This window comes from Carlito syrichta, unplaced genomic scaffold, assembly GCF_000164805.1.
Source record: "Carlito syrichta isolate Samal-C Ts95f unplaced genomic scaffold, Tarsius_syrichta-2.0.1 Scaffold307141, whole genome shotgun sequence".
NCBI classification, from domain to species: domain Eukaryota; kingdom Metazoa; phylum Chordata; class Mammalia; order Primates; family Tarsiidae; genus Carlito; species Carlito syrichta.
The window spans coordinates 26,413-40,864 of record NW_007251237.1 but is presented as its reverse complement, the minus strand read 5'-3'; the positions used below and the strand labels follow the sequence as shown (position 1 = coordinate 40,864).

At 44.8% G+C, this 14,452-nt stretch overlaps 1 protein-coding gene across 1 annotated transcript in view; it reads right to left on the bottom strand.

Annotated features, from left to right (window-relative positions):
- MMP25 (matrix metallopeptidase 25) overlaps window positions 1–14,452 on the bottom strand; it is a 62,224-nt gene that overhangs the window by 33,880 nt on the left and 13,892 nt on the right. The window lies entirely within an intron of this gene.

Below are 14,452 nucleotides of genomic sequence, written 5' to 3'. Positions count from 1 at the left end.
TGGCCCGGAGTGGCCACTGCACTCCATTCAGTCTGGGTGACAGAGTGAGACTCCAACTCAAAAAAAAAGAATTGCAACACACAACAAGGTGAGAGAAGAAAAGATTTATTTAAGATAAGTTCACTCCCCACAGATAGGAAGCATGCCTACACTCTAGGTGAGCGTGGCGCCGTAGTGCCCCGAGTCCTGGCTAAATCCTTCCCCCTGGAGATGTTGCAGTCGGGTAGACGTGACTGCCGTGACTTCCTGATTGACCACCTGCGGATGTCTTGGAGATCCTGTGACACAGAGACCCACTAATGTCTGTCCACATTATCACACCCCTAGAGAAGGGCGTGACAAGGATTCCAGTGCTCCTGCACCTTCCTGAACAACATTCCTTAGAGCTAATGGAGGGTGCACCTCCCCCATCTCCCATGCATTCCCAGTGGGTAGCTTCGGGGGATCCTTGACTTCCCTGTAGATAGCACCCAATTTACTAGAAGACTGAGTCCCCTCCTGCTCCCCCCTCAGTGGTCATAACTTTTGTAATTACAAGTTTCATGACTTCCACAATCTTTGCCCAATGCATGATGTCTTAGGCCTTGTAAATTCCTTTTACTCTAGGCAAGCTTGATTGCCGCTATGAGGTACCTCTGATACCTGGCACCAGGAAGTCTGTTTCTGAAAAGACAAAGTCGGCAAAGTTAATCTTTATCTAAAGTATGCATTTCTCCAAAACATAGCTTCTACTTTCTCTTCATTGTGTCAGGGTTTAAGAACAAGATGAAAAATGGCTTTCCACTCTTGGTCTGTCCTTTCAGGGGTGGGCTTGCAGAGGGATCTGACCAGGTCCTTGCAGGGAGGTGTGTCTGGCTGTAGGTGTGCCTCCAGAGGGGGCTATTGAGGTCTGAGGTGGCAGGGCTAGCTGGCATTGCTGTGGGTTGCCTGCATGATAGGGTGAGACCAGGCATTCTGCTAACCAGGCTCTCCTGACCCCTGCTGACTTTGAGGGTGGCCGTGGGGCACTGGGCTCAGCAATCCTGAGAACCCCACAGGCTTCTCCCAGCCCCACCAGGTCTCACCCCCCCCCCCCCCGCCTCGCCCTCTCATCTCCTCCTCATGCCCCAGCCTCCCAGCTCAGCAGACCACTGCTCTGACCTTGGCATCCTTTAGGGCTGCTGGAACGAAACCACCACAACATGGGTGATGACTCTCAGGTCTGGTGACTGGAAGTCTGAAGTCAAGGTGTCTTACTGGGGAGGGTGCTGAGGGCTGAGATAGGGTTCTGTTCTGAGCCTCTCTCCTTAGGTGGTTGTCGTCATCTCCATGGCCTTCTCCCCGTGTGTGTCCTGTCAAATTTCCTTTTATAAGGACACCTGTCATAGTGGATTAGGGGCTCAGAAAGACCTCCTTGTAACTTAATTACTTCTGTAAAGACCTTATCTCCAAATAAGGGCACATTCTGAGGTGCTAGGAGTTAGGACTTCAATAAATGAGTTTGAGGCAGACACTCTCGAAGGGGACACAGAGAGATACAACCTACAGATCAAACTCCCCTGGTAAGAGTTTCATGTGGGTTAACTAGAGCCCAGCAGTCCCCTTCCTGCCACTTAGGAGTGCATTCCATTGTCTGAAACCCCCTTTCCACACCCAGGACGTCCAGATCTCTTCCTGAGCCTCTCTGAATTCTAGAGTAGGAGAGAGGAGGCTGTATTTGCACTAACTGAAAGGTTTTTCACCTTGGCCCTGAGGCACGCTTGATGTCAGATCAAGTCTAGCCTGTGCAATGTAGTGATACACTGTTTCTATTTTTTTTAAGTAATTTAAACTAAAAAGAAGGCTTCATCTTCGTAATTCTGTTTCCCTGACCCACCCAACCCTGGCCCTTTCGTGACAATCTCACAAAGGCCATCTAAAGACAAATGTGTTCCATTCCAGATGGAACCGTATTTTTATAGATTGATTGGTTTTTATTTTATCTATTATTATTTACAGAAACAGGGTCTTGCTACATTATCCAGGCTGGTCTTGAACTCCTGGCTTCTGTTGATCCTCCTGCTTTGGCTTCCCAAAATGCTGGGATTACCAGCATGAGCCACCACCCACTGCAGACTAGGTGAAAGGGTGAGACTCTGACACAAAATTAAAAGAAAAAAATTGTAGCCATGCCAGTGGGCTGACATGGTATCACATTATATTTTTTATTTACATTTCCCTGTGACTAACGATGTCCCAGGAACTTTTCTTGCGCTAATTGACCACTTGCAAATCTTGTGGGGATGTGTGTTCAGATCCTTTGCCCATTTTTAATCGTAGATGTCTTGTCCTCCTATTAAGTTATAAGAATTATTTTTGTATTCTCTATGCAAGTCCCTTATCAGCTGTGTGAATTGCAACTATTTTCTCCCATTCTGTGGGCTGTCTTTCCGCTTTCTTGATGGTGTCCTTTGAAGCACAAAAGTTGTAAGTTTTGATTACGACTCCATACCAAACTTTTTAATATACCACTTAAAAAATAAAACCAGCCAGGCTGGGTGGCTCAGCCTGTAATCCTGCGCTTTGGGAGGCTGAGGTGAGTGGATTGCCTGAGCCCGTGGGTTCGAGACCCGCCTGGGCAACTTGGCGAGACCTCATCCCTACAATAAAACAAAAAATTAGCCGGGCATGGTAGTGCGCCCCTGTAGTTCCAGCTACTTTGAAGGCTGAGGTGGAAGGATCGCCAGAGCCCAGCAGGTTGAGGCTGTGGTGGCCGGGAGCGGCCACTGCACTCCAGTCTGGGCGACCGAGCGAGACTCCAACTCAAAATAAATACATAAATAAATAATTTTGTTTAAAACCACTTTGATTATTTTTGTGTAGCAGCCATAAATCTGTAAAGGCTGGAGACATTTACACGTAGCTAGAAAGCAGTCTCAATTTCACAGGAGACACCCCTCCCTGGGCTCCCCCCAACCAGCTTTCCAGGTCCTCTCTGCTTCCTCTTCCCTCTCTTCCTTCTCAGACACCCACCTCCACCCACCCTGGATTCCAACTTCTTCTGCAAAGTAAGCAATGGAGAACTGTCCAGTTCTTACCACCAAACTTACCCTCAGATTTGTCAAGGCTCGAGGGACTTAAAGGGCTTTCCCTCTAACAGAACATGTTTATTGTCTTCCTGGGTGGCGCTGATAAGCTGCTAAAATACAAGTTTTCCCATTTCCCTTATGTTTTCTTTTAGAAATTTTATAGTTTTAAGTTTTATGTTTCACTTTTTATCTTTCACTAATTTTTGTATATGACATAAGGATCCAATTGTATTCTTTTGCAAGTGGATATCCAGTTTTGTTTTGTTTTTTTTCAACATAGTTTGAAGAGTGTCCTTTCCCCATTGAGTGGTCTTGTCATTCTTGTAAAAGATCATTTGATCATATACACAATTGTTAATCTCTGGGATCTCTATATGCTACTCCACTAATTTTGTCATCTGTTTTTATGTCAGTACCATACTGTTTTGATTACTGTGGTTTCATAATATGTTTTGAAATTAATGTATAAATCCTCCAATTTCATTCTTCTTTTTCAAAATATTTTGGCTAATTAGGGTCCCTTGATATCCTATATCAATTTTAGGACAAATTTTCTATTTTGGAAAAATATCATTGGAATTTTGCTAAGGATTGTATTGAATCTGTGGATTACTTTGTGTGGTATGCCCATTTTAACAATAATAAATCCTTCGATCCATGAAAAAAAAAAATACAAGTTTCCCCTTCTCCTCCTTGGAAAGGCCCCGGATGTTTTCCTAATGGCTCAGAATTCTTGGGTCCTTGACTGGTCAGAGGTCCGGCTTTTTCTTTCTTTCTTTCTTTCTTTCTTTCTTTCTTTCTTTCTTTCTTTCTTTCTTTCTTTCTTTCTTTCTTTCTTTCTTTCTTTCGAGTAAGAGTCTCACTGTGCCACCCAGGCTGGAGTGCAGTGGCAGTCAGGGCCACTGCAGCCTTGACCTGCTGGGCTCAGACAATCCTTCTGCCTCAGCCTTCCAAGTAGCTGGAACTACAGGCACACACCACCATGCCTGGCTAATTTTTTGATTTTTTTATAGAGACAAGATCTCGCCATGCTGACCAGGTTGGTCTCAATCCCTGGGCTCAGGTAATCCTCTCTCCTCGGCCTCCCAAATTGCTGGGATTACAGGTGTGAGCTACCATGCCTGGCCATGCCTAGCTTTTGTCCTCATGCTAGCCTGGTTGTCACCAGCAACTGGAGGCAAACTCCCCTGTTGGCTGGGACTGCTGCCCACAGCCTCAGCTCCAGGAAACACTGGGACCACTGAGGCAGGATGGCAACCTATGACATGGTCCACTAAGTGACTCCCCCCACAGAAGAGGTGGACACTTGCACAGAGTGGCCCTGTAGAGAACATAGGAAGAGACTGGTGCCAGGGAGGAAGAACATGGCAGAGCCACAGAAATGCCAGGAGACAGCCAGCTCCCCATCAGTAAAAATGCTCCCCAAGAGTAAAAATGCAAATTCCCAGTTCCACCCTCAGAGTGAGGATTCAGGGTGAAGACAGGAGATCTGTATTGTTAAGTTTACCAGTGATAGCTGGGCATGGTAGTGCACACTTGCAGTCCCAGCTACTCAGGAAAAGTGAGAGGATCACCTGAGCTCAGGAGGTAGAGGCTGCATGCAGTGAGTCATGATAATTCTACTGCACTCCAGCCTGGGCAACAGAGTGACGTGCCGCCTCAAAAAAGAAAAGAAAATAAAACAAGTGATCCAGTGATTCTGATATAGAATATTCTAGATGCATAGATTAGGGGCAATGACTTAGAGTCTAAATCATGGAAAGTGTGGGCTGAATGAAGTGTCCCAGTTACCACCCACTCATTACCCCAAAACTAGGGCCACGTGGGGTCCTGAAGAGTCAATGACCTGAACAAGGATTTGGTGCACCATCATTCCACCAGCATTTAACTGATGGGAGCCTGCTGTTTCCAGTGGGGAAGCTGCATAAACTCCAGGGTGCAGGCCTAGAGGGGGTGTCTAGGGAGAGAAGGGTGTCAGGTTGAAGGGGAGACAGTTCTGGGCCCAGGATGGCATCCGAACTGTGTGGCCTGGGTTGTGGTGACTAGAATCATCCAGGTGGCTGCTGTCACCCAGAACGTGAGGCATAGGTCCTCAGGGGTGGTCTCTGGACTGGGTCCAGGTCCCCACCAATGTGGCACTGACTGTACGGGGACATCGTGGGGACAGGATAGGGTGAGAAGCTGTAGGCACTCAGAGCAGCAGGTGGGCGGGTGGGGGCTGGGGTTAGGTTTCCCAATCAGGTCTGTCCTCCACAGGAATGCCACCTGTTGTCGCCAGCAGAATGGGGTCTGGACTGCACTGCAAGAAATGCTGGCTATTCCGGGAAAGGCAGCATCCTGCAGAGACTGCATGTGGCCGGGACAGATGTTCCCCTCTGAAAGGGTAAGGAAAATAGAGTAAGAATTGACAAGGTGACTTGGGAGGCTGAGGTAAGTGGATTGTCTGAGCCCGCAGATTCGAGACCCGCCTGGGTAACTTGGCGAGACCTCATCTCTACAATAAATCAAAAATTAGCCAGGTGAGGTAGTGCGTGCCGGTAGTTCCGGCTACTTGTAAGGCTGAGGCAGAAGGATCGCCGGAGCCCAGCAGGTCGAGGCTGCGGTGGCCCGGAAGCGGTCACTGCACTCCAGTCTGGGTGACAGAGTGAGACTCCAACTCAAAAAAGAAAAAAAAGAGTTGACAAGGTGTATACTATGTGCATGAGAGGAGGATGACCCTGGGTGCATCCCTGCCCGGGACAAGGAAAGTAAACCAAATGTTGTGTAAACCAGGTGTTTGTCGGCGGAGCATTTGGTTTATCAGGAAACTGGACTCGGACCCTAGCCAAGTGCGAGTTCGTGAGTACTGAGTGAATTAATTGACGCCCGCTCTGTTAGCAAGGGGGGCTCCTCTTTGTCTGAACATAGCACGGGAAAGGGCAGCAAGGGAGAGCCCGAGATTGAGATTCTCACTTGGGCGATGCTGTCTCCGGCGCTGTCCCCGTCTGGGTGATGAGGATTTCCCCGAGGTAGGATCGCAGGACGGTGGTAAAGTGTTTTCCCCTCTTTTCTTTCTTTCTCCTCCTTACTAATATATATTTCTGTATCTAAATAAAGCTGTTTAATTTTCTTCTGCTGGCGTGTGGCGGTGTTCTTTGCAGATCGAGCCCAATTAATATTGGACAGTGCACGGCAATACAGTAAGATTCCTTGCTGTCACAAATTAGCATAGTCAGCAGGATCCGCAGAGATGCCTAAACATGCCTTTCTTTGCTAAGAAATCTGATGTTAAATGTATAACTTGTGATATTTCTGGCTGGGAGATTGCGCGTTTTTCTAGTTTGGCCAGGGAATGGGCGAAGTGCACTGAACTAAGTGAAAACTGGGATGCGTCTTTACAAGCCACTGAGCCGCCATGGGTAACTGAAATATTGCAGACTGTCCTGCTGAAAAAAGGGAAGGAACTGCAAGGAGTGGGGCGGTGGGGGTGGATTTTGTTACGTGCATACCATCAGATGTGTCTTAGTAAGCATGCTCTGATAGGGAAAAAATGTAACTTGGAAAAGGAAAATGCAGGACTACAGAGTAAGCTTGCTATGTTACAATGTCAGAATTATATCTTAGGAGACCAAGCTCGAACCTATCAGACAGTGGCTGAAAAAACTGCTGTCCGGTGTGCTCAATATAAGTATAAGAAAAGGAAAGGGAAAGTTAACAAGAGGAAACTACGTGCTGTTATTGCATGTGCTAAAATGGACTGGGACCCAGATACTTGGGATGGAGCTGTCTGGGATGATACAGATGATGAGGTAGGTTGGAAGGACTTAGAGGAAGAGGCAGCCAAATATGATCAGGAGAAATATCCCCCTAGTGCTGCTACAGCCCGGCCTATAACTCGGTGGGTGGAACAAAAATCTGGGCCAGAATTAGAGCAAGTAAGTTACAAAATGGTGACTGAAGATTTCTCCCAACAAGAAATTAATGCTATTTTACAGCAATTTTCCCAAAAACCAGGGAACCCTTGATTGTGTGGCTGGTAAGAATAGCTGATGCTGGGGCAGGACGATTATTATTGGACCCCCAAGATTGTGTGTATTTTATCACCTTAGGCACTAATTCCTTTGTGCAAAATGCGATTCGAGACTATTGGCAGGAGAATGGGACTACTAATCTGCTGGCTTTAGCTGCTAAGGGGTGTTAACAGCAGTATCCCACTGACACCAAGTAGCCTCAGCTGAGTCGTCCATGGTTTACATTAAGAGACGGGATGCAGCCAGGCTCGGTGGCTCAGCCTGTAATCCCGTGTTTTGGGAGGCTGAGGTGAGTGAATTGCCTGAGTCTGAGGGTTCAAGACCCGCCTGGGCAACTTGGCAAGCCCTCATCTCTACAATAAATAAAAAATTAGCCGGGTGTGGTAGCACGCACCTGTAGTTCCAGCTACTTGGAAGGCTGAGAGGAAAGGATCGCTGGAGCCCAGCAGGTCGAGGCTACAGTGGCCGGGAGCGTCCACGCGTCTGGGCGACACAGTGAGACTCCAACTCAAAAAAAAAAAAAAAGAGAGAGAGAGACGGGCTGCAAAAATTAAAAGAAGAGGTTATGAAAACTGCAATCATGTTGGGAGAGACTGACACTTACCACTCTCTAGATGTGGCTGTTCCACATCGGAATACTTTAGTGAGGACTGCTCCCCCAGCATATAGGCATTTGATGATGGCTTTACTTCTTGCTGAGACAGGCCAGCCTCTTAATGAAGTTTTAGAAAAGATGACACAGCTAGGAGATATGGGAGAATGGGAATCCAGATGGAATGTCAGAGAGGGGACCTGGCCCAACAATAATCACAGTAGTAACAATAGGGTGTCCAGGAAAGAAATGTTTCAGTCTCTGATACGGGCTGGGGTTTCCAGGGCAAAAACTAATAACTTACCTACAAAGGACCTGTGGCAAATGTAGAAAGACAAAGTGAAACAGGCTAATAGAGTGGAAGTGAAGGGAAACATGGAATCAGAACCCACAGCTCTGCCGTTGGTGTCTGCTGAAGAATTATATCCTTGTTCTGATCTGTTGCAACTGAAATAGGGTGAAGGCCAAGCTCCTGGTCCCCTTGGATTCAAGGAAATTAGAAGGAGGGATTATCACCCATATGTTCCCCTGACAATTTATTGGAAAAATGACTCTACTACTAGCTAATGCCCTGGTGGATACGGGAGCGGAGGCCTCTTTAATATATGGGAACCCAGATAAATTTAAGAAGGGGATACCATTAACAATTACTGGATTGGGGGGAAGGAAATACAGGCTCGACAGATTACATTACCATTGAAGATTGGGAACCTCCCAAAAGGGAGTATTCTGTAGTGGTTGTGCCAATTCCCGAATATATTATAGGAATAGACATATTACAGGGATTGACTTTAAATCTAACAGATGGAATTTACAGATTGGCTGTTCAGCCCCTACAAATAAGTAGTGTATGGTAGGAAAGCTGCATATTGCTCCTATTCTTTTGCCCACCCCATCTAAAGTGATTAATTGTAAGCAGTATCAGATCCCTGGAGGTTATAAAGAAATTGGGGAAACCAGGCTTGGTGGCTCAGCCTGTAATCCCGAGGCTTTGGGAGGCTGAGGTGAGTGGATTGCCTGAGCCTGCGGGTTCAAGACCTGCCTGGGCAACTTGGCGAGACCTCATCTCTACAATAAATTTAAAAAATCAGCTGGGCATGGTAACGCATGCCTGTAATTCTGTTTACTCAGAAGGCTGAGGCGGAAGGATGGCCGGAACCCAGCAGGTTGAGGCTGCAGTGGCCGGGAGTGGCCACTGCACTCCAGTCTGGGCAACAGAGTGAGACTCCAACTCAAAAAAAAAAAAGAAATTAGGGAAACTATAAAAGAATATGTGGATGCTGGGGTGATGATAACTACTACTACTGAATGGAATAATCCAATATGGCCTGTTAAAAAATCAGATGGTAGCTGGAGAATGACTGTAGACTACAAGGAATTAAATAAGGTGACTCCCCCACTGACTGATGCAGTTCCTGATACAGTAACTTTAATAGAGAAGATCCAAACCTGTAAAGGACAATGGTATGCAGTTATAGATAGCTATAGCATTAGTTATAGCTAATGCTTTCTTTACAATTCCTATTCCCTCACAGCAGTGGAATCAATTTGCTTTTACCTGGCAAATTTACCTTTACCCGGTTGCCTCAAGGATATAAACATAGCCCTACTATATGTCACAAATTAGAACACTTAGATTCCTGTTTTATTCCTGTGGATATACAAATTGTCCATTATATTGATGATATTTTAATACAGGGGCACACCTCGGAACAGGTATATGATGCTTTAGAGCATACAATGATCTGTTTGTGGGGAAAAGGTTGGAAAATCAACCCTGCCAAAATACAAGGTCCAAGTCAGAACATAAAATTTTTAGGAATCAGTTGGAATGAGGGGCATAGGATTATCCTCCCCAAAGCAAAGCAGAAAATTTTGGACTTTGCAGTGCCCAAGAGTAAAAAGGAAGCACAGAAATTCATTGGACTGTTCGGGTACTGGAAAAATCATGTCCCCCATCTGGGGCAAATACTCCAACTTCTATATAAAGTAACTAGGAAAAAATATGAGTTTGATTGAGGACCCAGTCAGAATCAAGCCTCTGAAAAAGCCAAAGCAGCTATACAAACGGGCTTGGATCTATGGCCTATAGAAGATGCGCCCGTGGAGCTAATGGTATCTACTGATAGCATGCATGCTAACTGGAGTTTGTAGCAGAAACAGGGGGCCCAGAGGGTACCATTGGGATTTTGGTCACGAAAACCGCCTGAGGCTGGACAGCATTACACTCCTTTCGAAGAACAGTTTTGGCTGCCTATTGGGCCCTAGTAGAGACAGAATAGTTGACGTTGAATCATGAAGTACTATTAAGGTCAACCATCCCAAGTATGCAATGGATCATGAGTGATCCTGTATCACACAAAATTGGTCATGCTCGGGAAGCCACCATAATCAAATGGAAGTGGTATATACAGAACAGAGCTAAGACAGGCCCTTCTGGCGTCCTGACCCTTCATGAACATATCTTTAGTATGCCCAGTGATAATGAGGGCTATGAACATCAATCTCCCCTTGAACTGGAAAATTCTAAAGTAACCTGGAATCAAGGATTCGAATCATTGACTGAAGAACAGCAGCAGTGTGCATGGTTCACTGATGGAGCTGCTAAGTATGTAGGCCATGAACGATGCTGGGAGGCAATAACCTATAACCCTGTAACAGGAATGGTGTTAGATACCATGGGGAAAAGAAAGAGTAGTCAATTTGCAGAACTTCAGGCAGTATTTCAGGCTATTAGCTATGAAAAGGGAAAGCAATGCCATCTTTTTTTACCAATTCCTGGGCAGTGGCTAATGGGTTGGTTACTTGGATGCCTAAATGGCATAAAGATGAATGGAAAATACATGGTAAATTATTATAGGGAAGTGAATTATGGGAGGAGATCTGGGACACGGTTCAAATTACAAATGTTTCTGTCTTTCATGTAGATGCCCACGCATCCAAAATGAGTGAGTACAATGCCAAAGCTGACTCTCTGGCTACTGTAACAGATTTGGATGAAACCCAAATACATAAAGAATAAGCACTGGCAAAATGGATATATCACCAATCAGGCCATTTAGGATGTGCTACTATACACAGGTGGGCACAGGATCAGGGTATCAGCATTTCTTTATCGGTGTTAAAGCAGGCTAAGGATGAATGCTTAACTCGTCAGCTGGACAGTAAAAAGGTTATTCCCCGAGTTGTTACAGGGGAGCGCAATCGGGGGAAGACACCAGCCCAAATCTGGCAAACTGGGCCCTTGCCAATCTCAAGGGGATGCTGCTACATTTGATACCTGTGTAGATGCCTACTCTGGAGTCCTAGTCGCCTGTGCATACCAGCGTGCCAATCAGAAAAATACCTGTAGAACCTTAGATATAATCTGTTTATATTATGGAATCCCATCCCAAATTCAAAGTGATAATGGTTCTCATTTTAAAGGGAAATTAATCGACCAATATTGTGAGGACCATAACTTAAAATGGGCCTATCATATTCCCAATCATCCCCAAGCTGCAGGATTAATAGAATGGGTGAATGGCATGCTAAAAGAAAAACTGTGTAAATTAGGAAATGCCTCCTATACACATTGGAAAGATACTCTGTTTATGGTCTTACAGCAGCTGAATCATCGGCCCTTGGGAGAAAGTACTCCCTTGGCCCGAATGATGACACCTAATCTACAGATTAGAAAGCACATTGTCACAAGTACCATAAAGTGGTGAACCTTTTCTGATAAAGCACAAGTCACAAGACCATAAAGTGGTGAACCTTTTCTGATAAAGCACAAGTCCCATATCAAGGTACTTTAGGGTCAGCTGGATATGATCTTAGGAGTATAGAAACTGTTTGGATTGATCCTCTGGAACAGGTCACGGTAAGTACTGGATTGGGTATTCAGCTACCTTCTGGATATTATGGGCAAACAGCTGCTAGATCCAATTTGGCAAAGAAGGGAATATAAATTGTGGGAGGGATAATAGATTCAGACTATGTAGGGGAAATAAAAATAATGCTATATAATACATCTAAAGAAACCTTACATTTTAATGTAGGAGATAGAATAGCTCAATTACTGATAATCCTCTATAAAAATGTTATTTGGGAACAAGTTCCTGAAGCACCAAATGTTACCACCCAAGTAGGTGGTTTTGGCTCTACTAATGAGTCTGGAGCCAAAGTATAGGTAAAAAAGGCACCCAGGAGACACACCTCAGCCTGGCGAAATAATAGCTCAAGGAGATAATAACGTGGTGGCAGTAATGATGCCAGGACAAAAATTCCCACAGATGCTTCCCACTGAACAGTTATTTTATCGTACCTAGTTTATTCTTGTGCTGTCATTCCTGACTGTTGATGTCATGCCTGGACCCCGGAATGAAGTTATCCAATAACAGTATGCAGCTTAGATGGAATTGGAAGAATGCAACTAATCCGCGCCAGCAAGACAATTTCACCTGTGACGCTAACACTTCTTGTACAATTGCCAATATAACAACAGTCAATGCCACAGCCTGGAGGGGTAAAATTCTTTTGAGGGCTATTATAGTTGGTCCCTCTCCAGTTAGTATTAATATATCTTCATATGTAAAAATATGCTGTTTAGTTAATATGAGTTTAGCCAATGCTATTACTTGGAGACAGAATTTAGAAGACCAAATAACTGAGTGTAATGCAACTGAATTAACTTTTACTGTACATAGCTCCCAATTTTTATTTTGTTCAAATTCAACTGCAATTGTTAATAGGAGTACTTGGGTGGATCATATTTGGATTAATGTAAATAAACCCCCAAACACTACAGTTCAGATACCCCAAGTGGTAAGGATTCCGAAATCATGTGTCAATGTATCAGTTATGGTCAAAAAGATGCTCTTTCACTTTAATGTAACTTTCCCAATTATCCCACCTTGTGCTTGCCAGAGGTGGGCATGGTATGATACCCTCTTGGGAGGGTTTGGATCAGGAATGGGACTAGTAAACTCCATAGATTTGGAAGTCCTGGCCAACAAATTAAAGAACACTGAGCAAGCACTACGGAGGCCGTTACTGTTAATGCCCAATGGCTTCCAACGTCGATACTTCTTCATGAGAATAGCTTAAGTTATCAAAAGGATATGCTAACACCATTTAACAGGACCCGTCTCCAACAGTATAACGTGACCTTCCTTACTAACTGGACAATATGTTCTGTTGAACATCTGTATATACTGATACAAAAGGAACATGCACAATGAGCTTTGCAGGAGGAAGGAATAACAACACGGAGGGCCGTCTCTAAACTCCCTCAGATGGCCTGGATAACCGCTCAATCCCCGAATGTTACTGCAAAGGAACTTGGTGTAGTGGTACCATACAATATTATTACCTTCTGTAACCAAAGAATTATGTTCATTTCGTGTACTCCCTCTTATTACTCCTTTCTATTTTATGATACCTCAATTAAGGCTCACATATTGATAAAGATAATATCACTTATAGGTTAGATGACTGCACTGCTACGGATAAAGGACCTAATTGTAATGGTTTAATTAGATCTATGGAACCTTGTCTATTAATGCATTCCTCCAATATATGTCTTTGGACTTTGTATCCTATTAACAATTTTTCAATGCTATATGAAATAGGAACTCAGCATGTGTGTCTTGCCAGCAATAATATATCTGAATTAGGCCGTTCTCTGGATGTCTGCAGCATCTGGAGATTCTCCATTGGAACGGTGATGTGTATTACCTGTTGCCTGATCTGGTGGATGATGTAAACCTCACTTGGATACCATGTTGCCTTCCTCTACCAAGTGTATTTTTACTTACCCACCTTACAACAAATTGTAAATGAATCTATATTACTACAGTAGCATCTTCAACTGAATCAACGCTTTCTAACTGAACACAGGCTTGCTACGCACATTGAATTTAACAAATTACTTGATATATCACGTTATCGCACAAGATTCTAATCATCACTGGTATGGTTTCTTATTTCAGTCCTCTACTGCACAATGGTATTTTGGAAGCATTTTTATCATATTAATCATTATATTCATCATATTAATGTTAATTTGTGTGTGTAATTGTTGGATATATAAACAAGCTCATCAAATGTATAATGCTCTAATAGTGGAAAGTATGCCCACATACGTTTTCCCCTTCTCAACTCTAGAGCCAAGATGCAAGGGTAAAGAAAATAGAGTAAGAGTTGACAAGGGGTATGCTGTGTGCATGAGAGGAGGATGACCCCGGGCGCGTCCTCGGCTGGGGTGGCTTGGCTACCCGCTCGGGACAAAGAAAGTAAACCAAATGTTGTGTAAACCAGGTGTTTTTCGGCGGAGCATTTGATTGATCAGGAAACTGGACTCGGACCCTAGCCAAGTGCGAGTTCATGAGTACTGAGTGAATTAATTGACGCCCGCTCTGTTAGCAAGGGGGGCTCCTCTTTGTCTGAACATAGCACGGGAAAGGGCAGCAAGGGAGAGCCCGAGATTGAGATTCTCACTTGGGCGATGCTGTCTCCGGCGCTGTCCCCGTCTGGGTGATGAGGATTTCCCCGAGGTAGGATCGCAGGACGGTGGTAAAGCGTTTTCCCCTCTTTTCCTTCTTTCTCCTCCTTACTAATATATATTTCTGTATCTAAATGAAGCTGTTTAATTTTCTTCTGCTGGCGTGTGGCGGTGTTCTTTGCGGATCGAGCCCAATTAATATTAGACCGTGCACGGCAATACAGTAAGACTCCTTGCTGTCACGCCCTCCCAGTGCCCCCCCAAAAAGGGGCGAGGCGGAGACCAGCCCCTCGTCATCCCACCCCGGCTCAGCCCCGCC